Genomic DNA, 26303 nt, shown 5'->3' with positions numbered 1-26303 from the left:
TGGCTCTCTCTTGATGGAGAGTCCAAGAATGCTGTCCAGTCCATGTGTCTAGGTAGCTCAGCTGCTGTTTGTTGTGCATTGGCATCCCAAAGAAGCAAGCTTTAAGGCAGAAGAAATGAGGCAGCCAGTGAGAGTGAAGGCAAGCAGCATAAAGCCAATGTTTCTTTCTTCCATGTCCTTGACATAGGTTGCCACCAGAAGGGATGGCCCACACTTAAGGTGGACCTTCCACCTCCAAAGATCCAGATTAAGGATGAGTCTTCCCACCATGAATGATTCAGTCTGTAAAAATCTCCTCAAAGGTACACCCAGCCATTGGAGTTTTAGCTAATTCAAGAGGCAGTCAGATTAACAGTCAAGAGTGTCCATGACAAGCATCATAACTGTGCTTTGTGGCCCCAAATATCAGTGTCAATTCAGACCTTGCCTCCAACAGACCTCAAAACAAACTATGGGGATTCCAATATTCCAGAAACTGGCTGTGCAAATAAGTAATTATAGGGGGTAGCCAGTGAGGTACACATCTCTCACAGCATAAGTAATTTCTCAAGGGAAAGTGACCTCACCTTCAATAGGAGTTTTAAGTGTGAGAACAGCCTCAAGTCTGAAAAGCAAACAAGGGGTCTTGATTGTTGGAAAGTGTGATTTGGGCCTTCCCTGTCCTTACTTGGTTGCCTTTCTGTCTCTTTTGCCTCTAGAATCACCACAATCTAGGGACCATTTCAGAAATTCTTACCAGCCAATCTCTCCAACTCTTGCTGGCCAGGACAGTAATTGTGCATACTTTGCTTCTGACAAGTTGAGGTGTTACTAGCTGGCATCTGTCATCATGGGGCTTGGTTAACTCAATGATAGGAATGCCATGAGCCCTTCTCCTGAGCTCTCTGGTGATATGGATGCCCTTCACTAGTCCTCCCTTGTCACCCAATAAGCAGAGTTCTCCAGGGCTTATGGAAGATGCAGGAAGCTAGCAGACCCTCTGGGGCTATGGAACAGAGCATCCCTAAGAACCCACTTGAATCCCCCAATGTCTTTCTGCTTTGTTTCCTACCAACAATGCTGGTAATCGTTTGGTTTCATATGGGCCGTTGTTTTAGTCAAGCTTCTAAGAGGCATCTCAGGAGGGTCTTAGAACTCAAACTTGGCATCCTTGCCAGGGTGCTCTATTTTGTGTCATGGGAGATTGCCTTGTGTTGACAAAGTTCTCCATATCCAGTTTTATATTCTGGCCTTCCTCCAGCTCAGATCCACTCTTGGTTCCTGGCCCTCCTACAGTGTAGCCAGGTCCTACAGCTCTGGATACAATTTGCTAATCCCTTAACAGGCCCAGGAATTCCCCAGTCTGGCTCTGATGAGATTTGGCTCATCAGTTTATGCTCTGGTGTCCAGGGCAGGAGGTGGAAACAGTCCCCAACTCAAAGAGCAATATTGGGGGCTCTTACATCAATTGAGAGACTTGCACATGACCTTCTGCATGCAGAGGACCCTGTCACTTCACAGTTGCAGCTACTCCACTGCAAGGGCAAAGGTCCACGCTTGGCCTTTCAGTGTCTTATTTACAGTGTGACCAGCCCAGCCTTCAGAAATCAGTTTTTCCAAAGTTCCGTTACTTTGACAATGAAATCCGGGGCTGGCTTTCCTCCTGCCTGCTCTGGCTACAGGCATGAGGGTTCTTTCTAAATGCTGATACCTTGCTTTAAATTGTTAATTATAACTTCAGGCCTGCCATTTTCTCTCTTCAACAAATCAATGCCACTTAGCTCAAAATTACCCAATCCTCACAATCCTTTTTCCCCTTCTGCAGTCTCCTATTACAGACTCAATTGTGCTTCTTACCCCAAAGTAAGACAACAAACCCCTGAACACCAATGTGACTGTATTTGAAGACGAAATTTTAAAGGGGTCTTAAGGTAAATAAGGGTGAGCCTTAATTCAAAATGACTGCTGATCTCGTAAGAAGAGAGAAAGAGAGGAAGGAAAGTCAGTGCACAGAGAAGCTGCGAGGGCACAGTAAGACAGAGGTGGCTGCGAGGGCACAGTAAGACAGAGGTGGCTGGCCAGCAGCTCAAGGACAGTGAGGGACCACAGGAGAAACCAAGCTGAGAAACACCTTAACCTTGGCCTCCTAACCCCCAGAAGTGTGAGAAATAATTCTGTGATGTTGAAGCCTCAAGATGGTGAGTTTCCCTGCCCTCTCTACCACACTTACACAGCTTCCAGCTTTCTTAGGTGTGGAGGTAGCTGGTACATCCTCTTCCAGGTCCACTAAGGGAAGGTCTTGGTCATCACAATGCTTCAGCTCTAAGGGTCCATCAGTACTCCACCAGTAAGGGGATCGTCCAACCTAGCCCTGGGCTGCATGACTTAGTGCCCATTTTCCTTTTGGTTTATATGCTCACATTTACAGCCACTCTCGACTCCAAATGAGAAAGCAGAACTGGAGACTGAAGGCACCTCTTCAAGCTGCTTATCAGGGATGATATTCAGAAAAGGGCCAGTAAATGTAAGGCAAGAGCACACTCTTTGCTGGACCTAACCTCAATCTCGTTCTCCTGGGTAGCTCACCAGTGCAGTGGGTGTCTCAAGAGTGCTGCCATTTTACCCACATGCTAGTCAATCATCAGTGGAGGTCCACCACCAGGGAAGTGCCACTGGGTTCACAGCCTCCAAGGAAAGCAGCTCCCCTTTGGCCAACAGTTAATCTCTAGAAAAGTAGTCTCAAGTGTTTTAAGTCAGCATTTAATAGCAGCTGGATGGAGGGTGGACCTTTCAGTCAATAAAAGGCATTTGGGTGGGGCCAGCAGTATCTAGTATAAATCGGTGGGTGGGTGGATGGATGGATAGATGGATGGATGGATGGATGGATGCATGGATGGATGGATGGATGATAAATTGGTAGATGCACAGATTGTTAGGCAGGTATCAATTTGTAAGGATGATACATAAGAAATGTGCAAAGTTGAAGGAAGTATAAGCCTGCCGTTGGAAAATAATCTCCTTGCATTAGACCTACCTACCTTGCCCCTTATGTACCCAGTATACTATTGCACGTGATGAACATATAGGTGAAAACTTGAAAAGATAGTATGGTAATACCAAGGGGACCACTGTTATTCTGGTTCCAGGGAAAGCAGACCCTGAGCTGAATTAGCATGCCAAAAGAAGGGCAAGACCAGGCAGAGGGGAGGGAGACTCATCAATGGCATCGGCTGACACCAATGCAAACTGAAGCCTCAGGCTGCAATGATTCCAGACCTCCTCACCTTAGCGTGAGCCAAGCAACTGATACTAAAAGGGCACAGTGTCCACTCCCATCCATGTGACATGGTCCAAACGAGGGAAGCCTTCCACCGTGAGAGAGCTGGTGGACTGGGTCTTGAGGGGAGAGGAGCCCTTTCATTGGACATGACTGGTACAGCTGAGCTGTTTTCTTCAATGCCAGAGCAGGAAGTGCTCAATTAGGCTGTTTTACACTAAAGATTTTTGAGGAAAGAAACAATTAGGAACGATTAACTGAGATACCTGTTCTCTCCCTCTTTTGTTTTCCCTTTTAAGAACAAGCTAGAAAAATCTTCCTTAATTAACCTGCTTTTCATCTGGAAGAGGGTCTCTGAGCATATCGGCCTGCCTGAAGACAAGTGGAGAGCAGCTTGTCAAACATTCCTACAAGGACAGGAAAAGGAAGTCAGAAGGGCAAAAGTCAGTTTGTAGGACTGCTCAGACTCAAGGAACTATCTGCAAGGCACTAATTGGGCTGCCAAAATATGCCAGGGTGAAGAGGAGAAAGGCAGACCAATAGTTTTACAGTAAGGGGCCCGTGGGGTCCCAGGGGAGAGGAACACACACACCCTCCATCAACCGGGGTCTGGTGGTTAAGCCATTCTGCAGGAGACTGGGGTAGCTAGCCTTTGAACTTCCTATTTCAGTCTCAGGTCAAGGCTACAACATCTCTGCTATCGCCCAGCCCCTCTGTGATGGAAAATTGCTGGCTTGGAGCAGAGAAGGAGTATTGCTAAGTACATATTACCAAGGAGACTAAGAAAGGAAAGTCAGGGTTGGGGGGTGGTGAGGGGGACAGACAGACACCTGGTGCTTCTTCAGAGGGCAAGACCAGGGTCACAAAAGGAAATGAGAGGCCAGCACAATGTTGCTGGCAGAAGGCAAAGAAGGCCATGTGGTTTGTGAGCAGAGGCAGCCTAAGATCCAGATAGAGCAAGTGAAAGGGAAGAGGGGTAGGCTTTGTCTGAATGTTCTCTACCCAGGCCCTACTTTCCACTTCTTATCTGGGTTCTCTTAGCAAGTCCACTGGGCCATGAAGTATGTCTGCAGCCACACTACTCCCTGGAATTAACCTCTGGCCACTATGTTAAGTGAGTCCCCAGAGGCCAATAGGCAACTGAAGATCCAGTCAACCTCCTTTAGCTAATTCTTCTTCAAACCCCTCCCTGGTTCTCTTGTGAACAAGGTCTCTGGAAGCCATGCTGTGACTACCTGACCATTTTAAAAGAACAGAGCTCTGCCCCGGGGGTCAGTGCCATTTGGTTATCTGCTCCTATCTCAGATGCCGTGCTGTAAGCAAGCCCAGTTCAAACCCTACCTCCCCACCTTCCCTCTGATAGGAGAAATAATCTATTAACAGGCATCCACACTGTCAGTGACAGAATGCCTCATGAATGAAGAAAGTAATTCAGCCTGGGAATGAGGGGTAAGGGAGGCCTTTCATGAGCTCTGAGCTTTTAAAGGTAAAGGCATTGGTGACAGAAAAGGAAGCGAGAGAGGGGATGGTAGTAGCAAGGGACAGCTTGAACAGAGAGGTACGAAGCTTGGCGATTCTGCTATAGATGTATTTAGAGAATAGTAGACAATCAGGCACAGCGAGAGTGCAGTCTGCAAGAAGGAATGGAAAGAGATTGGAGAAGTCTAAGAATCCATGATCCTAACTGCTTTATATGCAGAAGCCCAAAGAAGGTTTTCAGAAAGCTTTTTACAAAGCGGTCTCATTAGATTTAGATTTCAAAAATACCCTTCTAATAACCCTGGGGACAGCAGGATTGCAGGACAAGAGCAGAGGCAGTTAGGAGTCTACTGAGCTGGCAGGGCTGAAATGGGCTTGGTAGTGAATTCAAACCCTGGGTGTGTGTGAACTTGGTACGATGTCAAGCTCTGCTCACCTGGGCTGGGTCAGGGTGCCACAGCACTGGTGGGGCAGCTGAAGGTGTCTCCACAGCTAGCACTGACCCCCTTCCCTTGATTTCAGTAGTTGGTTGTTCTTCCTGCAGGAAAGGGATAGAATAGGCACTTTGGAGCATAGGTAGGCAAGGCATGTTGTGCCCTTGACTGTGTGTGTGTGTGTGTGTGTGTGTGTGTGTGTGTGTGTGTGTGTGTGTGGTGTATATATGTGTATTTGTACATATTTTTCCCCAAGCATGTACCACCCATGAATGTGGAGGTCAGAGGACAACTCGAGGGAGGTAGTTCACTCCTTCCACCACGTAGGCTCTGAGGCTGGAGCTCAGGTCATCAACCTTGGTGTCAGTGACTTGGACCCACTGTGCCATCTAACCAACCCTCCATTTTGCTTTATTTAGTTATTTTTAGTTCTTGTAAGAACCTAAAAGGCTGTGCTTGTCTGCTCCCTTGGAAGTAAGAGAAGCCCCAGTAGAAAGCACAAAATAAAGTCACACTTGACAAGTTCATTACAGACTGGAAATCTCTGTCACCTGCTGTGGCTACCCAGACCATACACTATGATTTAAGCAAGTGGCCAAACTTCCCGCAGCGTTGAGTTACGCTTGCTATGCAGTTATGGCCATTGGCCTAGTCCCTTCTACTCTTTGAAGTGACCAAGTTTTAGATGAAAACTATGTTGGCCTTCCATATTGTTATAGTCTGAGTATGAAATGCTCCCTGGCTCATGTGATTGAATGCTTGGTGGCCAGATGGTCCCCCTATATTGAGAGACTGTAAAACCTCCAGAGAATAGGGCTAGGTTGGCTTGAGTAAGCCACTGGGGGTAGACCTTGAGGATTATAGCTCCATCTACTTCCGGTCCAGTCATTAACAAGGAGTGAGCAGCCTTCAACCACAAGCTCTCACTGACACAGCCTCCATTTCCTGCTCCCCTTGACCTGTGAACTAAAATAAACTGTCCTTTTTCATCAGCCACTCGCATCTGGTGTCTGGTCACAGCAACAGTAAGTAACTGATAGACACATCAAGTGCAGCCTCCCTCCCTCCTGAGTCCAGATACCACCCTGCAGCCTTTCTCCACACAGCCTGGTCTCTCAGCCATGGCTATCAATCAGCACAGTTGTGAGATCTGCTGGTCACTTTGTTAGGAGGAAGAACATTAGAACATGCTGGTCTAATATTACCAGGACAGCATAGACATGCAACCCAACCTCTCTGAGCCTATGTTTCTGCATTAGATGATTACAGGTGGCGTTTACCTGCTGGGGTGCTTAGTTAAAATTGTCAACAATCCCATGGGAAGGGAATATCAATGAGAAAGTATTTAGATTCAGTTGGTGAAATAATGGGTGTGTCTAAGATCATCTAGACTATGTTATGTGGGGTGAGAAGCCTGAAGTGGGTGGTATTACTCTCTGGGTTTGGATCCAGGGTTGTATGAAAAATGAGAAAACGAGCTGAGAATTAGCACTTGAAGATTCATTTCTCCCTTCTCTTGATCATGGGTGTGACCAGCTGCTTCCTGTTCCTGCCACCCTTCCCTATGTGATGGGGACCCAAATCTGGAACTGTGAGCTAAAATAAGCCCTAAGTTCCTTGTGTCAAGGTATCTTATTCCAGCAATAGGCAATGAAACTGATACACTATCCAGCCAAAAAGTAATGAAGAAGCAATGGTGTTTTGTAATTATTCAAAGAGCAGAGTCTTGGGTGGGAGATCATGGTGCAATCCTTGCCCTAGCTACCTTTGGAGACTGTGAGCCTCTTTGAAAAAGAGGCTACTGATGCTGAACTCGCCTGGAGTTTAGACCTCTCCTCCCCCAATCATTCTCTCCTTTGGAGACAGATACAAATCCCCTGCATCGCCCCTACCCTTCAGATCAGCTCCACCATGAAGCAAGCCTTCTCTTTGTACTATAACAAACATACATCTCACATTGACGATCCCCGGGGACCCTCAGCAGCACCACACACAAGGCTTTGAAGTTGAGAGTGTGTTTAATGCACAAGGGCCCCGTCTTGGTTCAAGGACAGTATTTTAAGTCCCAGGGAAGACGAGAAGTTTTGATCGCAAGGAAAAAAAAAAATCAGATTCTTAACAGACTTGAATGATAAAAGACCATAATCGAACACAACTATAGCAGGCAGCACTGAAGGAGGTGTAGGCATGTCCAAGTGACTAGAATGCCTGACTTCCATCCCTGCCAAAGCCAGGTCTTAACCCCAGCCAATGGCATTTTTTTTTTTCACTTACAGTAGGCACAGGATGACAGTGGGCAGGAAAAGAACCCTAACCAAGACATTGAGGACTCCAGGACAAAGACATGGTGTGGGGCAATGGCCTCCTGTGAAAGGTAATTGCCAGGGGAACTCTCCTGACCAAATAGCCAGGCCTAAGCGTGACAAGACAGGAGCTACTGCCTCATCTAGATGCATCAAGGCATAGCCATTGTTCATCTCTTTTTTTTATTTCTGTGTATGAGCATATATAAATGATTGTATGTATGAATGTCAGAAATCAACCTCCTGTTTACCTCTTAGGTACCACTTACCTTGTTTATTGATATGGGTTCTTCCTGCCTGGAGCTTGCCAAGGAGGCTAGCCTGGCTGACCAGTAAGTTCCAGGGATCTATCTCTCTCCACCTTCCCAGCAAGCATAAACCACCATCTCTAGCTCTTTTATGTAGGCTCTGGGGAGCAAGCTCGGGTCTTCATGTTTGCAAGCCAAAAACTTTACTAGTAGGGCAATCTGTTTACCTTTCAGATAAGGTTTGTTATTTCAGAATCAAACCCCAACAGCAGCACTGTCTCCCATAGTTCTAACGGAAGTTCGGACTTTCAGAAGAAAGTCATTGTTACCGGAACTCCTAGGAGAAAACATATAGGGCAGATGGCTCCTGGGAGTAGAGCCTCCTGATGATGGTCTGTAGAAGTGATGGAGCTGGAATCTGGATGGAGAACAAGCCTGGTATCACCAACCGTTCTGCTTCCAGAGAACCATCAGATGCCCACTCCAGAAGAGGAGCCACCAGAGAGAATCACAGAGATCCTGGTGGTACCTGCCAAGTCTTTTTCTCATTCAGACTATCAAGGCCTCTTCTTCTTGGCATTGTTGCCACTGTGCCATATCACACAGGCACAGACAAGTGGAGGTGACATGATCAGACAGCCAGTAAACCAGATATCCAGTTTGAGTGGCCCATTTCTACTACCAACGAACTTAATAGCAATAAAGAAATCCAGGAACCTGAATGGGTGAGATATATTTTATAAGCATGTCTGCTATTGTCTGGGGTATGCTTTCTGGTAGACCCATGACTTCTCAAAATCAGCTTGCTAAGTGACTTCAGACCTCTTTAAAAACTTGTAACAGATGACACTTATTGTGAGTGGAGGATGTGAACACAGGCCCACTTGATACATAGTCTAATGTTTTTTTCTCTCTCTCTCTCTCCTCCCCTCTCCCTCTCTCTCTCACACGCATACTTTTTTTTTTTTACCATTTATGCATGTGCACACACATCTGCCTCACAATGCTATAATGTCTTTGTAAATTGGATGTTTAATATCCTTCAGATAAATGGCTTCAGAAAGAAATGTGGATGCAATAGTCTGCCTCTGAGTTGACATGATAGGCTCTGCCTCCCAAATTGGCTCAGAGAAATTAGCAAGAAGGGAGGAAGGATCAGACAAATAATAAACCTTCTTACCTGCTCATTAATTTAATCTCCCCACCACTGCCCTTCCCACCCCCTCTCCGCCTTGTGGCTTCACGACCCATAAAATAACTAGATAACTTGGAAGTCCTAGATGAAAGAGAAACTAGGTCTGGAAGCTCCAAGATTAAAGGCAGGCTTTAGGATTAGTCTTTGATTTTTCTCCTTTTTCCTCTCTCTTTCTCCTTCTTTCTTATTTTTTCTTTTAATTTCAAAGGTGACTGAAGAGGCTTCTCTTTCTGGGCTCCTCTGTACTAAGCTGGTCATCCTGCCAGGGGCACAGAGGCAGAGCCCATATCAGATTGAGACATAGGACAGAAGCTACACTTTGGGGCTTTGAGTGTCAGAAGAAGCTGACACTCGTGGGAGGCATCCACTGCTTAAGTAATATATAGTGGAAGGAACTTCTCCTCCAACCCTCCAGAGTTTGGGTGATCCATCTTCTTTCAGACTTTTTATGAGAGATAATGTTAGGTCAAATGCCAGGGCTTTGACTAGGCTTAGCAAGTGCTTGACCTCTGGGCCACTTCCCTAGCCCATGGCAGGAAGATCTTGGTTTATGTGGTCCCGCAGAATTTTAGGAGGTATTAATGACATTGTAGTGCCTACCACAACAATGGAAACAAGACTGTGGACACCTCCATCACTGCTCAACAGGGCATGTCTCAAAGATGTGTAACAAAAGTGGCAAAGAACCTTCTAAAGGCCTGGCTGCCAGTTTCCCACCACAGTTTAGATGCTGAGTTCTCAAACTTCTACACTTCTAGTGAGCATGCTCGACATCTTGAGGAATAGGTGCACCTGTCTGAAGGAGCTGACTGTGGGGCTTGGGGGACGGGGGAATCTTTGTTCATTCCTCTTACATAAAGGGCATCTCTGATATGCCCAGAGCCTATCATGAAGTCCATGAATGCTACAGCCAGCTGGGGAAAGGGGGAAAGAGGAAGCTCTAAGACAGAAGGGAGTAAAGAGCATCAGAAGTCGGTTCGGTCCATAGGAAGCCAAGAGGCACCAGGGGAAGGGGGAAGGGAAGAAAAGCAGCACTCCTGTGGCTTCCCGGTGCTGCGGATGCTTCTTACAAGGCCAGCAAGGACTCTTTCTCTCAGCACAAGCTTTTTCTAAGCAACAGGAAGAAGCTGGGAAGATAGCTCAGTTGGTAAAGTGCTTTCCTTACAAGCAGGAGGGCCTGGGTTTGATCTCCAGAACCTACAAAGCCAGGGGTGATTGACAATATGCGCTTGTGACCTCTGAACAGAGGAAGGAGAGACACGCATAGCTTTAGGGATGGCTGACTAGACAGCCTAGTCTACTTGGTGAGTTCTAGACACTGTCTCAAAGACCAGCTTGGATGGCATCTGAAAAATGACACCTAAGGTTGCCTTGACTTTTACTGCCCTACACACACATAAACACACACACACACACACACACACACTGAGAGAGAGAGAGAGTTACACACACACACACACACAGGGCCGTCTTCATCACCAGTGTATACACATGCAAATGTACAAACCTGTATGTGCATACACACACAGGAACAGAAACTGACCTTCACTAGTACTCAGGTTCAGTAAAAGCCGAGGAACACATGGCATGAACCATAGCACAACTGCTAGTGAGAGATGTGCAGGGTAACAGCCAGGAACTGTGGGTCTTCCTCCAGCATCTCTAGGAGCCTAAATACAAAGTTATGAATTTCTAGGCACAACGAGATCCTCACAGTGTATAGACCACAAGACATTCCCTGCTGTTCACATTCATGTTCAGAGGCCTCGCTTTGGGAAGAAATGTTTCTCTGGCCTAAACTGGAGTTCAGGGGCTCCAGAGAATATGGTCCTGGAATCTCCTTACATCTTAAAAATTGTTGAGGCTCCAAAGAACTTGTGTTTATGGAGATTATATCTATCCGAGTTTGCTGCATCAGAGAATCTTAAGATTGAGGAAAGCTTCAAATACTTTAGTGTGTATTATTTATTCAAATATAATAACAAAATACATATGAATACAAGTTGGGGGGGGTTGTTGTTTTGGTTTTTGGTTATTAGGTTTTTGTTGTTGTTGTTGTTCTCAAAACAAAATTAGCAAGAACAGTGACCTGATTTTACTTTTTCTTTTTTCTTCCTTTATTTGTTTTGAGACAAGGTATTATACAGCCCAGGCTGGTCTTGAACTCTCCTTACTAGCCCAAGGCTGGCCTTGGTCCTTTTGCCTCCATTCCCCAAGTAAGTACTGGCTGCCACTATATGGGTATGCACCACAATGCCCAGGACGCCGAGTTTTCCAATTTCAAAACTCTCTAGTGGTCTGTCTTAATAGAAATTAACTCAATGGCTACAGTGGTGTTTAGATAGTCTGTTGTGATATTGTTTGATATGAGTATACGAGTCCAACATGACCTCCCACAGACAAGAAGTTAGAAAAATGAGGAGTATTTGCTTTGATTGCATTCTGTTAAGTGTGGGCTTTCATGGAAGTTATAGCAACACTCAACAAATGGCAGTTTCTTAAATTGAGTTACAGCTTGGAAACCTTTTAATATGCTGTTACATTAAAATCCATTGATCCGTCTTATTCTTTGATGGAATTTTACATCATGAATTGATCACCTGGAAATATCGGTTACCTGTGCTGCATTTATTTTGCAAACGGTGACATATTTCATGGTTCAGTATTGGAAAATCACACTTGATAATATCACCTCTGATCTCACCAACAGTCTTCAAGTAGTAGGGTGCTCAGGGCATGTGCCTCTGGGACTCAGGCCTCACTAGAGAAGATAAGGCTGTACCCACTGGCTAGCAGAGAAGTTCGCTAGAAAGCTTTGGACTAAAACTGAACCACAGTTAATGGGCTGAGTCTGGCAAATGGAGAGGTGGAAAACAGGAAGTCCTGTAGAGATCCTTGTGAAATCTAGGGGGGTTCTTCATCTTTATACAGCAATCTTCAGAGGTGCCCCTAAAGACAGAGTAAACCAGATGGAGAACCCACAAAGCTCACCAGGTAGCCACCTTCTAGGGATCTACCCACAAGAAAGTGTTTTGGGCAGCATCCCTCTAGGATGGATGATGGGTTTTGTCAACTTGATATAATAAACCTTGACTCAAATATCTGGGAAGAACAAGTCTTCATTGAGAAAATGTCTCCATAAGATTAACATGTAGGCAGCTCTGTAAGGCTTTTTCTTGATTAGTAATTGATGTGGGAGGACCAGCTCACTGTGGGCAGCCCTGTTGTGCTGGGTATAAGAAAGCAGGCTGAGCAAATCACAGAGAGCACAACTGTAAGTGAAGTTCCTCCATGCCTCCTGCTTCAGTTCCTGCCTCCAGGTTCCTGCTTTGAGTTCTTACCTTGACTTCCTTCCGTGCCAGACAGTTACTTGAAAATGTAAGATAAAATAAACCCTTTCCTCCCCAAGTTTCTTTTAGTCATCATCTTCACCATAGTAATAGAAACCTAGCTAAGACAAGTGCCAACAGAAGCTAGCCCTGAGTAGGTGGTAGGCTGCCAGGAACCAACCTTCAAGCTCATTCTATATATAAGCTGTTGGAGAGCAGCTTCATAATTTAGTGTTTATAAATTATTCAGTGGTACTGTGGCTAAATTTAAGGAGACATTCTGATAGCCAGCAATGGATATAATAACTGTGGAGACTCCTCATTGCCTTGTATGGAAAAGGGATGTGAGTTTTGCTTGCTCAAAGGTTAGCCACACCTTATTTGGTGGAAGAGAGGCAGGGGGAGGGTAGAAAAGGAGAGGGGAGGGAGAAAAAGAGAGAGGGGGGAGAGGGAGAGGGAGAGAGAGAGTTCTGAGGCTCAGAGGGCAAAGCAGAGGTCTGAATCCTACACCAAATGACGCAGTCCTCCTTTTCCTTTCCAGCCCACATTCCTGCTTGTGGTCCAGGGATTCTTCTTCCATGCCAGGTAGCAGTCTTGGAAGGACACTGAGGAAGAAAAGGGTTTTCTTCTCAACTCCAGGGATCTTGCTTGCCCCTCCACCTCATTACACAAAGTGGTAAGCTCATACTAGCTGGGACACCCCACCGTTTCCCATAAGAAGGCATTCCCAGGATATTCTACACAACTTAACAGCAGCATCTCCCTGGGAACAGCCAAAGAACCACAGGCAGGGGCTTCTTGGGGAGGGGGGGGGTCTCTGAGAGTATCACAGCTTGTTTTCCAGGATGGTCAGCATGCCCCATTGCAAGAGCTTCCACAGATGCAACACAGACAGTCTCCCTCCAGCCAGTTTGGGCCCACTGTCCGTGGATGGGCTTTGGCCAAAGGTAGCCCTCTGTTATACTGCAGGCTGACATGCAAGCCACTCCACATACTGCATGGCCTGAGCCACATGGAGGGAGCTACTCTTCAGTCCCCCTCCCTTGGATAGTTCCCCTTAATCCTAAAGTGTTCTTTATTCTCTTTCATTTTTGGAAATAGTTTGTACCTTCTATAAAATCTTCCCTATTCAAATTGCTAGGTGGTTTCTCTCTCCTGGCTAGACCATGACGGATACAGCATGCATACAAATTTCCCAAATCCTAATAGGCTTGAAGACGTGAAGGTTCGCAACGACAACAAATGCCGCTGACTGCTTTCCTTGAAGCGACAGCCTCGCTCTGTTCATCTGCAAGAAAATGTTTTCCGTACACCCCAGTCCAGACAATCATCATTTGTCTGCCAGCTACTTTTTCAAATAAAGGGCATTTTATGGAGAAAGGGGTTGGCTCAACTCACAACTCGAACATTCACATGTATGTTCTTTCTCAAGACCAACATATTTAGCATAAATTAATGTACACACCTCTTATTTTATTGAACAGGCCATTAGATGGACTGAAGAGTGGAAATTTAATACAGTTGGTAATTTTATCATCTCACGAGAAAATTCTTGTTTTTTTCATTTTTTAATGTGTGTCTATGGTATACATGTGCAAATGCATATGTATACATATACATATACACACACAAAGACACACATATGTATAGATACACATGTTTTTCATATGTGTGGGTGCATGCCCACATGTGGATGCAGAAGGCTTATGCTGGGAATCAGCCTTAGCTGATCTTCTATCATTGAGGCCGATCTCAAAGTCAAATTTAGACCTTGCTTATGTGCCTAATCTCACTAGTAAGCTTGCTCTGGGGCTCCCACCTCCATCTTCTGGGGCCAGATCTATAAGCAGGCTACCATGCCCATCTAGTTGTTTGTTTGGACTCCAACCTTCATGCTTGTAGGGCAAGCACTTCAACCCCTGAGCAATGCCCCCAGACTTCATCTGGACATTCTCAAATAAAAGTAGAGTTTTCCTGCATGTACTTCCTGTATTTGCAGAAGAGGATCTCTGGTCTAGGGATCCCAAGTGTTACCCACATGGGCGAAATGCTGATTTTTACCCTACCATCCCAAGAGTCAACACAGTGGGGGAAAAAAGCAATTAGATCATTAAGATGGCTTTGCTCTCAAAGAACTCTATAAAGAATCCAGGGCACCCAGGCATCCCTGAGCCCCACTGAAGCCTGCTGGTCTTAAGGAAGGGCACTCTAAGTCTTGACTCTGCTAGTTAGTATGTGACCTTGGACAACAGGTTTGACTTCTTCAAACCTTGGTTACGGCTCACGAAAAGGGGGATGATAAGATCATTTTCCCTCACAGGGGTATAAGAATTAGATGAGATTTGACTTGGTGCCTAGCACATAGTAAGTTCTCAGTAAAGGAGTACTATGAGGTAACAAAGAGGAGAGGGAGCAAAAAGGAAGAGAGTAGTCATGGTCATGGTCACCTGACACTGGGTGCCAAAGGACACCAGCATGGTGAGAGTCAATGCCGGGCTAAAGTCTGGGACTTGAGGGCTTCCATCCTGTCCCAAGGTTCTTGGAAGAGACATTGCCAGGTATGTGAGGAAAGCACGTTCGTAGGTGGCCTAAGCAGTAGCTCACCCAGGGCTTCCTTGAACGATCCTCTTTACCTCCCAGTAACAACTGCCACACTGTGAGAGAGGGGAGGGGACAGCTGACACAGAACAGGGCCTAAGTAACTCAGGACCTTGAGATGTACATATGTATGTATGTATGTATGTATGTATGTATGTATGAGTGTGCATTCACACACATGTGTTTTAATACAAGGTCTCATTGTAGCACAAATTGACCTCAGACTTGCTGTGCCACTGAGGAAGATCTTCATTTCTTGCCCGCACCTCCAAAGTGCTGGGATTACAAACATGCACAAGACACACACACACATACACACACACACACTACTTTAGAGTGGGTCTTTGTTGCCTCTAAATTATAAGGTTTGGGGACTGAAGGAATCTCTCAATAGTTAAGAGCACTTGCTTCTCTTGCAGGAGACTGGAATTCATTCCCTAGCATCCATATCAAGTGAGTCACAATGATGGTAACTACAGCTTTAGTGGGCCTGATGCCCTCTTCTGGTCTTTGGCCACTTGCACACACCTGCATGCGTTTGAAACAAACAAAAATAAACAAAATTTTAAACGGCAACAGAGTGGTTAAATTTCTGCCTCTTCTTTCTTGCTCTATGTTGTTCTGGATCAGGAGGACAAACGAAAATCATCTTTCAGAGAATACAAGTAAAAAAAAACTCTGCAACATGTGATATCTCTGTCTCTTCATGTGTTTTGTTATTCTTTATTTGTTTGTTGGGGGGCTGGGTTTTTAAAACTGTAACAAAAGACTGGAGCCTGGATGACTTATAAAAAATAGAAGTTTAATGAGGAATTTACAATTGAACCCAATCTGAGTATCACAGACCCATTAAAAGCTGGGTTGATTAACTTTATGTCAACCTAGGACTTAAACCTCTAATGCCTCTCATTTTACAGACATATCTGAGTGCTTTTCTCTCACAAGTTGGTCCAGTCTTGGACTCAGGTCCTCCTCTGTCTGACCTCTCCATTGGTGCTGCACTGCAGAACAGGAAACAAACATCACACATCTTCATATTATGTTAATGCTATAACCCACACACTGAGTCTGTTAGCTGAGAATACACACTTCAGACACTGCTCCAGCGAGAAAGTATGAAAAGAAAATATGGTATCTGCATTAAAGCTTTAGTAAAGTAAACATGGAAATGACAAATACTTAGATACTATTGCCATCAAAAAGATACAATTACACATGAGTGCAGAAGTTTGTGCATTCATATAGAAAACTCTGGAGCCTGTAGTACTATGCTTCCTGGAAGAGATATAGATAGCCCTTTGTACATATGTTGACAACCAACCCCTAAAGAATGTTTTCACTGCTTGCCTTACATGGAGGATTTGAGTAGTACTGAAAGTTTTCATACTCCAGAAATATACACTTACATATCAATGTCAATATTGCTTGTGTGGGAGAAAATTAAATAAAAGAAAAAAACACTCATTGCTACACATGTTATCTTCTTTTGTGATGATGATTCCTGTGTTTGCTTTATAACTTTCTATTCCTTGATATATACCTTTTTATTTAGCCCATTTGAGAGATAGTGCAGATACCCAGCCCTCTATGCTTTAATATTATACACGCACTTCACAAGAGCAAGCACATAGTCTCACTCAAGCACATAAATCCAGCAGTCTCCCATTCAGATGGTACTTTCATCTGATCTGTACTCTCTATTCCGATTTCATTTGCTCTGTTGGTAATTTCTCAGAGACAGGATCCAGTCCAGGGTTGTAGATTGTACTGTCATGACGCTGATATGGAGCAATTCCTCTGCCCTTTCCAGTCTTTTGTAGTATTGATGTATTTGAAGACTAGATCAGCTTCGCTGGAGTTGCTTGATGTTTTCCTGTGGGTAGATTTGGATTGTGTGGTGTGGGTGAGAATACTATTAAGTGATGCATCCCTGGGTACCAAGCCCGAGTGCACAGAATAGTCCTTGTTATTGGTGCTAATTTCCATCACATAGAAAAGAGGCTGTCTACTTTTCCATTGTCTAGTCACTATTTCTCCCTTTGCAGTTACTGTTTTATGAAAAACTTTGATATTGTGTTGACAATTCTGTGGTTCCTCATACCTGTCCTTCCTGGATTTAGTATCTTTTGATGATCCTGTATCTTAATGACTTTTATTAGAATGTTGGCAAATTTGTGATTTTATTTTAAGAACTCCATATTCTCTCTGTATTTATTTGTTGTCATTATGAAAAGAAGAGGTTTCTCTTTATCTGTCATTGCCTTAGAACAAATGTGGGGTTTTATTGTTGTTGCTTGCTTTTCTGGAAAAAAAAGAAGAAGAAGAGGAGGAGGAGCGAAGTTCCTTTTGCTATGTTCTGGAGGCTGAAAGTCCAAGCATGGTCCAGCTCTGCCTGGCATCTGATGCCCAAGCACGGTCCAGCTCTGCCTGGCATCTGATGAAGACTCATCTGAAACACTATAGCATGGCCGGGGGCCATGTGGTGAGACAGCATGGGTCTTCCTTCTCCTCTACCTCTTTCCCCACCTCCTCCTTCTCCTCCTCTTCTACAAAAGCCACTAATGCCATCACCAAGTCCTCACCCTCGTGACCTCAACAAATCCTAACAACTTCCCTAGAGCCAGCTTTACATAAGTTAACTTTCTCGTTGATGAGACAAAAATGCCCATTTTAGGGAAGGAGGGATTTATTTCATCTTGTAACTTGAGTGGACCATTTGAATATGGAGGGGAAGGCATGGTTTCAGGCAGGGAAGGCATGGTGGCCAGAGCAGAAGGCCAGCTGATCACATTGCATCTGCAGCTAGGAAGCAGAGAAGGAGCAGAGAATGAGGCCCATATACAGTGACCCACTTATTTCATCTCCCAAGGGCCCCTAAACTTCCCAAACACAACCCCAGCTGGAGATGAAGTGCCAAACACATGTGGCTATGGAAACATTTCCCACTCAAACCACAGCAAGGGGGCTGGAGAGACGTCTCAGCAGCTAAGAGTACTAGCTGCTCTTGTGTTTGGTTCTCAGCACTTACAACTTCCTGTAACTCCAGTTCCAAGGCATCTGATGCCCTCTTCTGGTTGCTATGGGTATTGCACACATATGGCCTGCACACATCAAGAAAAATAAAATAAACTCTTAAAAAGCAGCAACCACCAAGTAACATTAACACTTAAGAGTTGACCTACGTATTGCAAATGTGGTTTCCAGCATGTTTACTTTTCAAAGATACTTAAACCACAGCGTAAGGCAAAGGCTCAAGCATAGCTTCTAAACTGAACTATCCAGCTCCTAGATAGCCATGCTGCCCTGCTGCTGCTTAACAGGTTTGCTCTCAGTTAGCCAGCCCACTACCATTTCCTCTATTGCCTGTCTCCTCCTCCAGGCTCCCCCCACAAAGGACACTCCATAACAACAAATGTTCTTCTTGTCCACTAATCCTCAACAATGTGCACAATGGCTCACAGTTCATGAGAAATTGCTTTATTCCAGGCATTAGACTAAGTGCCACAGAGAGAGACTTCGTTTCACCCTTGAAACAATACTATCATCCAAATACAATTTGAGTCTATTTTAAAGATAAATAAATTGAGTCTCAGAGGGGTTGGCTGACTGTCAAGTTTGCACAACTCGTATATAGCAAATTATTGGTCTATCTGACCCCAGAGCCACTTTTTCTATTCTGCCTCTTCATCTGAGTGAGGTCTAGAGGGATATGAATGTCTTTGCTTCCCTGATTTTGAATTTTGGGTCACAACTCTTCTTTGCCAGTATATCATCAGTCAGCATTCTCTAAAGCAATAGGACCAGTAGGATCACCAATCCTGTTAAAATAGGATTTGATTGTCTGGGGAATTTCTAGAGAACTGTTGATCTTTGGTTGAAAGTCCAGAGAAGCTTGTTCTAATGTTACCAAAGAAGTCAGTGGAAGGAGCAACAGGGTAGGTAAGCTCACCAATGAGAACAAAAGACAAGCAAGAAAAATGCCAGAGAGCACTTCCCACATCTGGACTGTATCTTCGCACATTAATTAAGATAATCAACACACACACACACACACACAACACCATACATGCCCAGAGGCCAACCCAATATACAATATACACAAGCCTCTATGAGACTCTTCCCAGGTGGCCCTCCTCCGTTGTGTCAAGTTGACAGTAACAGTAGCCTACCAGCTGGGATGTCTTGCTCCACCGCCTTTGAAAGGATGAGGGGCTACTTTCACCAATGATGGATCCCTAGTAAGAGTGGCTCCCCACCTATCTCTCAAAGCAATCCTTATCCTGAGTGTCCCTTGCTGGTTTTCTGCTCCCTGCCTGCTCCCTTGCAAGCCACCCTCCTTGTTATTGTCACTACGGCTTTTGTGAACACACATGTTCTTTTATTTTGGTTACATGTTCCATATGCCGCTGGGTAGACACTCAGCTTAATTCACTCCACAGCCCACCCCTGACAGACCTCATCTCCCACCCTTCTTCAGCCCATGTATCTTTCCTAGAAAGCTGATAGTAGCCACTCCAGTTATCAGGACCAGTTCCCTACTGCTTCTTCCTCAGGCTTCTCTTTTTCTTCCCTAGAGCCTTCTTGTCTTCCTATGCTCTGACTGTAGAGGGTCAGACCTGTGGAATGACCACAGCTTTTTAATTCTCTGCCACTCTGGGTTCTTGCATGGAGTTCCTATCTCCCTGCCAGGGGCTCCCAAACTTCTCTGCCCACAGGAAGGTTCTTCCCTAGATATCATCTCTTCGAAGACAGCATTCACAGAGTGAGTGTCCTCAGCTTAATTCTATTCCTGTCCCAGAACTATAGACATTTTCACTGGATTGCATAGAAGGTAGATCCCTGTGTTGCTACAACACAGGACAGAGTCAAATGGTGGAGAAGAAAGGGGAGATCAGGTACCGGCATTTTGCCCTCACCTTCCCTCTCAGAGACTTTAGGACAAATATCTCCCCAGAGGCCACATGACAAAAGTGTTTCTAACAAGAACGATTTGATAGCACTAGAGATGCTTCATATTCACCTGGAATGCTTGTTGTCCTCCAATTATGATCCCAGGTCTGCACTAGCCTAGGGTGGGGAGGCTGGGAGCAACAACACACATATGAAAATGTGATTCCCACCTCAGAACCACACTACAAGCAGGTGAGGAAGCCCAGCCTACATGAAGCACTGAGGAATACAATGGGTGTTGCTCTAGGAAGAGAGAGGTCACTGTGACTCAAAGATGGTGCTTGACCTGGGGTGTTCCTGATAGAAAGTGTGGAATAGAGAAGGCACTTTGCAGTACTGGGAGGACATCTACCCAGTCTGAACTTTGGACACGCTCATGCTGCTTATTGTCATGTTGGAAACTATCACAGCTTTCCAGCTGTCTTTAGCTATGGGCATATGCAGTGCTTGTGATCCAGATAGCACTTTACTCCTCCCACGACAGCCCTTGTGAAATGAAGATCGCCACAGCCCTAGTGAAGATCATCATCTTGAGTTCCAACCTTTTCCAACCTTCCACAAAAGCAAGAACAAAAAGGAAAGGAATACTCGGAATGATCTCAAGGGGTGGGGTGGGGGGAGAATGAAGGCAGGTATAAGAGGTATACCAGGAGATAAAGAAACAGGTTTAACACACACACACACACACACACACACACACACACACACACACACACACGCACTCGCTGATTCACTGACTCGCCAAGGAAGGCAGGTATGAGGGTATACCAGGAGATAAAGAAACAGGTTTAACACATACACGCACACACACACACACTTGCTGATTTTGAACATCTACCAGCCACAATTTGAACTGCACATTTTATCTTGTTGTTTGCTATCTCATTTAATTCTAAACTCTTTTGAGAGTTAAACATGTTTTTAATTTAACTTCTGCCTTCAAAATGTAGCACAATATCAATGTTAGTGGACAGATATCAATATATTGAATAAGTGAATGAATGAATGAATGAATGGGCACTTGCAAAGAAAAACAGTAATGTGACTGACAGGAATGAAAGGTTGGAGAGGAGAGGCAGATGCTGTCACAAGGAAGCTTCAAAGACAAAAATAGGTCTCATCTGTTTATGAGTTCAGTATGAAATGTCCAGATATGTTGCTATTTGAGAAGCTATGCAAACTTGAGAAGGTGGAACTTAGCTGGAGGAAGTAGGTCACCAAAGGCGGGCCTTAGAGGTTATAACTGCCCCATTTCCTGTCTCAAATTTTCTACTTCCTGCCTGCAAAGGGATGAAGAACAGCCTCCATTACAAGCTCCTGTCACCGTGGATGTTCTGTCCAGGCACAGGAAGCCAAGGAACTGTGGAGGAAAATCTCTCTAACAATGACCCAAATAAGTCCTTCCACCCTGAAAAGAAACTAAAGCACATCTGGGTATGAAAAAGAACTTTAGAGAGGCCAAGAGCATCTGAAGATGAACATGGCTTCATAAGGAGGTAAGGATGGGCCCATCTAGACACTGTCTCCCATTTGACTCATATAATTCTCACTACAGTAGAGTACAGGATACAGGATACAAGATAATCACCACCACTGCCGTACAGGCAAAAAACAAGACAAAAACATTTACCTACAGACCCTACAGACAAGGAAGCTGTAAAGTAGTAGAGATTAAGCTGCAACCAGGCTTCCTGACTCTAAATCCTACTGAGCTTTGTGTTCCACAGAAACAGCAGACTCCCAGGCCTATGGAATGTCATCCGATGCGCACCGTGCCCTCCCTGTGAGGCTGTAGTCAGCCAGCCTTCTTCACAGACTTAGACCAACCCACTGTTGGAGAAATTACTGGTAGGTCTTTTCTGCATTTGATGTCGGTGTCTCTCTGACCCAGCCCTGAGTAAATAGGGTTATGGAGGAGGACGGCTTCTTCCCAGGCAAGCCTATACCTCTATGGCTCCCAGAGTCTGCTCTTTGATATGTCTTAGCTCTGATTTTGAATGTCTTACCTGGGAAGGCAAGGTTTAAGCCTTGTCTGACTCTTGAGAGGTAATCCCCACCCCTGCATCACCAGCTAAATACAATTTAGAAAGTGAGACTTCTACAAGCTTCCATGTTGGCGCTCTGTGGGACAACTGCTGTGGAGTGTGTGTCATCCACACAGCTTGGTCTGCTCTGTCTGGAGGAAACAACTGTGAGGCAGGGCTGAGAGTTCTGGCCTCTGTCTGGGCATCTGCCTCTTTGGCTGATTCTCAAGGTTATCTGTCTCTAAGCTGTAATCATGGGCCTCGGTTCTGTGAGCCCCGAATAGCAGTCTTCTTGTTCATCATTGCTCCTACCTCCTCCCTCAGGTCAGATTGTTTTGAGTCTTATCCTGGCTCTTTACATGTCTCCTCACATGCTTAGAACACTTTATATCCAGGTCTACACTGCCTGAGACATACCTGTGGCTAAACCTGGATTCTCCACAAAGAGCCTAGACTTTCACACTCTGCTCCTCTCTTCCAGCAAGGGGGAGGTTATAGGTTGACTTCCACCACACACAAATGAACCAAAGAGGATGACAAGTCAGCCCTATGATCTTTAAGTTCCTCTCCAGCCCTAAAGCTGATGTCTTCATTTGTCCATTGGCTTGTACATTCTAACTGAGCCAGTGGTAGGATTTTCTTGTTGATATGCTCTTCTGTACGCTTGTAGGGAAGGCTGGGCAGACAGAGTTGGTGGCAGAACATCCTGGGGGCCAGGCTGTGATGGAGAAGCCAGGGGCCAGCAGAGAGAGAGCTCAGATGCACACTGAGTTATGGGATTCAGAGCACCATCGTCACAGCTCAGCTCTGATATTCCAGACTCTGCTGGGGAAGGCTCTCCTTTCCTTTCTGCCAATTTCTCTCCTCCCTACCTGGCACCAGAGGGCCTAGCCTCCAAGTCACAATTACGAAAGCTCCGTGAGGATGCTAATTGCTGCACTGACCTCCCTTCAGATAACAAGGGAATTGCTTTCCCTAATTAGCCCTGCCTCTGGTAGACCAGCAAAGCCAAATGTTTATCATGGGATGAATGCACTTACTGTAAATTTTGACATATGCTGTGGAAAGATGTTAGATAAATAAGACTTCAGAGGTACAGGTTGTTTAAATAATGAATACCTGCTGCTTTGGGTGATGAAGGTGGAGGAGGGTGAGGGAGACAAGAAGTTAAGGACCCTGAAACAGTGCTCGGAGCCTGGGAACAGACTCAGCTGTCAGAAGAGTATTTGGGGAAGGCAGTATGAGCAACAGCAGGAAGGCTGAGGGCAGAGAGATAGGCTGGTGCCATAGCTCATCCATGACTCCCTGAAGAAACACCTCACCACCTCACCACCTCACCCCCTTTTCCTTTCCCAGCTGCAGTTCCCTGGGAAGCAGTGACATGGTTTCTGATATGCAATTCAAGGAAATGGCAGAAGAAAACTCTCTCTCTCTCTCCCTTTCTCTCTCTCTCTCTCACACACTCGTACACACACAGAGGCATGCATGTATACATTCACACAGTCAGTTCTAAAGCTGTCTGGACAGAGCTTGAGTTTATTTTGCTGGTCTTACTTTTTCTCTGGGAGAGGAATGACTCCAAGGGAGCCTGACCTTGTACCTTTACTTCCAGGGATGGGCCAAGAAGTGCAGAGGAAGTTTTCCATCCAGCCCTGGAATTCAAGCCCAGGCAGGCTCTGAGGCATTTAAGGTGGGACAATGATTGTTTGTACTCTAACCCATCCCTTGTAGGCCTCAACCAGGGAGGGCAGGCCCCACACGTATCAGCAAGTCTTTCTCTCTACCCTATCGTTGGGGTTCAGAGCTGACCCACAAGCCCATCTCAGACTGCTGTTTCTCCCAGCTCCCTGAATTCATCTGTTCAAGTAGCCCCCTTTCATCTCCGTGCATAAATTCTGTGAGCAGGTCTACATAGATATGACGGAAGCAGGGGGCTTCCCAGTACCTACACAGCCAGTGGCCCTGTGCAGACCAAACATGCTTCAGACACAGGGCCCAGGCTGGGACTGCTGCTTGTCAAAGTTCTCTGCAAACTGGGAGCTCAAGGACCCCACACTTCAGGCCAGGCCAGGCTATACTTAAGCCTGAAACAAATAGGCCAAGGGGAATTCCTGTGCCTACAAGCATCTCATAAGCTCAGCAGAGACTTCTTTTACACCTAAGCCTTTCAAGGACCCAGGCTTCACAATTCATCACAACGGAGAAGAGACTGTTGTATCCTCAGACCTAGAAATGATGCTCAAACTGACTGTAGCGCACAGCTCAGACCTGGACACAGGACTTCACTTTAGAGGAAGGGGCCAGCTGCATGGAAGAACATTTAGTGGAAGTATTTAGTGTCAACCTCAGCTCCCTCCCTTTCAAACACCTGCAGAGCATGGAGGGACCCATAGGGCATCAGATCCAGACAGAGTGGAGAAACAAAGGTCACCAGCAGGTTTGTTCTCAGCCTGGTTGTAGGAGACATCCCCTCCCCGACCCACCCTATCTCATGTCCCCATACCCAAGCTCTGTGGAGCACAGTACTGAACCTCAGGCCCTCTTCCCTCAGCAGCTTCTTTCTGACTAGTGACCTCATTGTCACTATCTCTTGTCTCTCATCTGAGAGGTATCCAAATGTCACTCTTTCTTTAGCTCCTCACCTCCATGGAGTTTCCTTTTGTCTCACACTCTCACTGGCTCCTTGATGGGGAAGGGCTCTTTCTTTCTCCTCCTCTGACCTTTTCTGCTTCTCCATAGGACAAAGCCTCAGCCTGGCACGCTCCTGAAGGGAACTGGCTCTAGAAGTTCCTGTAATTGCTGTGTCCTTATTACTAGGCTGGGAGGCCCCTGCTGGCCAGGACAGTCCTCCCCAGCACCCCAGCACCACTCACTTGCTACAGATGGGCTGCTAACGAGGTGACCAATTAAGAAGTGCTAAAGAACCCCCCAAAGGGTGATTTCCACCCTGGCCTGGTTCCCAGGCCCCTTTGTTCCTCCTTGAGAATCTGTCCTCTGTGACAAGGCCACAATGCAGGCTGTTCCCAAGCCTGACCCTGTGAGAAACTGACCTACGCAAGCCCCAGTCACAAGATCCCAATTCCTTTGCATCAGGGGCCCTGGGAGCAAAAGGGATTCCTGCATCTCAAGGGTACTGAGAACACCTCCCCACACCGCTGGCTGTGTACCATGTGTTATGTAATCCCCAGGAAAACTTGCATTCGGACAGTTTATTCTAGCAAATTTTCAGCTGAGAAATTCAGGTGTGTCCCATGCTGCAAGACACAGGCATTCTTGATCTTAGCTCTACCCTCTTTAAGGTCTCAAGAGACCAGTATCCCAGGTTCTGGAGCACCTCTTGGGAAGTGTTCAAACTCCTACCATTCTGATGCTTCTAATCTGATCCAGTTGGCTGTGCTAGCCAAAGTGGGGACCCTGAGCCTCACAGAAACCCATCCCTATCTTTCTCTCTCTCTCTCTCTCTCTCTCTCTCTCTCTCTCTCTCTCTCTCTCTCTCTCTCTCTCTCTTCTCTCTTTCTCTCTCTCTTCTCTCTTCTCTCTCTGTCTCTCTGTCTCTCTTTCTCTGTCTCTCTCTGTCTCTCTGTGTCTCTTTCTCTGTCTCTCTGTCTCTCTCTCTCTCTCCCCACCCCATCTCCTTCTTCCTCTCCTTTCCCTTCCCACTCCCTCCCCCTCCCCTACTCCTCCTTCCTCCCCCCTCTCTCACATACACACAGTTATACATGGCTAGGCCAGAAACTCCAATAAAGCACACCTGTGTGACCTCTTCTAGAAGTAGGGTTTGGAGAGCAGGATGGAGCTTCCCACACTGTGTCTGAGAAACTCAAGCTGTCTGTGCAGATGTCTTCATCTTTAGGTACAGCTTGAGCCAGGAGTTCAGATGGAATTCTCAAGAAAGCACCTCCTCCTTCGTCACTCCCTTTATCAACTGTGGCATAATGTAATCAGTGAAATGAAAAGATCTTCAGTATGCAGTGTAATGAACGCCACATAAAGCTATCCAGCAGATGTACAGTCTCCAGCCCTTAAGACATCCTCTGGAGCTGAGCATAGTGGCACACACCTTGAATCCCAGCACTCTGAGGCAGGTGGATCTCCTTGTGGGAAATCAGCCTGGTCTAGTTTCAGGACAGTCAGGGCTACACAGAGAAACTGTGTCTCAAATAAACAAACAAACAAACGAACGAACCAAAAGAACCCCACTGCAAGCAAAGCTCCTCTAACATTCCCACAGATGATTAGCCACCATGCTGACCTCTGCCACCATAGGTCGGCTCTCCCTTTCTTGACTTCCCATCAGTGGAATCGCTCTCACACAGCCAACTCAACACAGTCCAGACCATGACTGTGGAGTGTACTCTCCCTGTGTCTAACAGGGTCTTCTCCTTACGGTGCTGTGTAGTAGTGTTCTATTATTACATGAATGTAGCCCAGATTGGTGCTGATCAACACATAGGCTATGCTCGGTGTTGACAACTATGAATAAAGTG

The 26303-nt window shown here is 45.8% G+C and overlaps 2 long non-coding RNA genes across 2 annotated transcripts; one reads left to right on the top strand and one right to left on the bottom strand.

Moving 5' to 3' along the window:
* Positions 1-14684: 14684 nt before the first annotated feature.
* On the top strand, positions 14685-15418 carry LOC116073201. The gene is made up of 2 exons (XR_004111716.1): positions 14685-14802; positions 15262-15418. It is a non-coding gene; the product is annotated as an uncharacterized LOC116073201 (long non-coding RNA).
* A 205-nt stretch (positions 15419-15623) lies between these two features.
* On the bottom strand, positions 15624-24693 carry LOC116073202. Its single transcript, XR_004111717.1, has 2 exons — positions 24459-24693; positions 15624-16715 (listed from the first exon to the last, which is right to left on the bottom strand). It is a non-coding gene; the product is annotated as an uncharacterized LOC116073202 (long non-coding RNA).
* Between the last annotated feature and the right edge of the window lie 1610 nt (positions 24694-26303).

This window comes from Mastomys coucha, unplaced genomic scaffold (genome assembly GCF_008632895.1).
Source record: "Mastomys coucha isolate ucsf_1 unplaced genomic scaffold, UCSF_Mcou_1 pScaffold23, whole genome shotgun sequence".
NCBI classification, from domain to species: domain Eukaryota; kingdom Metazoa; phylum Chordata; class Mammalia; order Rodentia; family Muridae; genus Mastomys; species Mastomys coucha.
The sequence above is the reverse complement of the archived record's forward strand: the minus strand, read 5'-3'. Positions and strand labels throughout refer to the sequence as shown.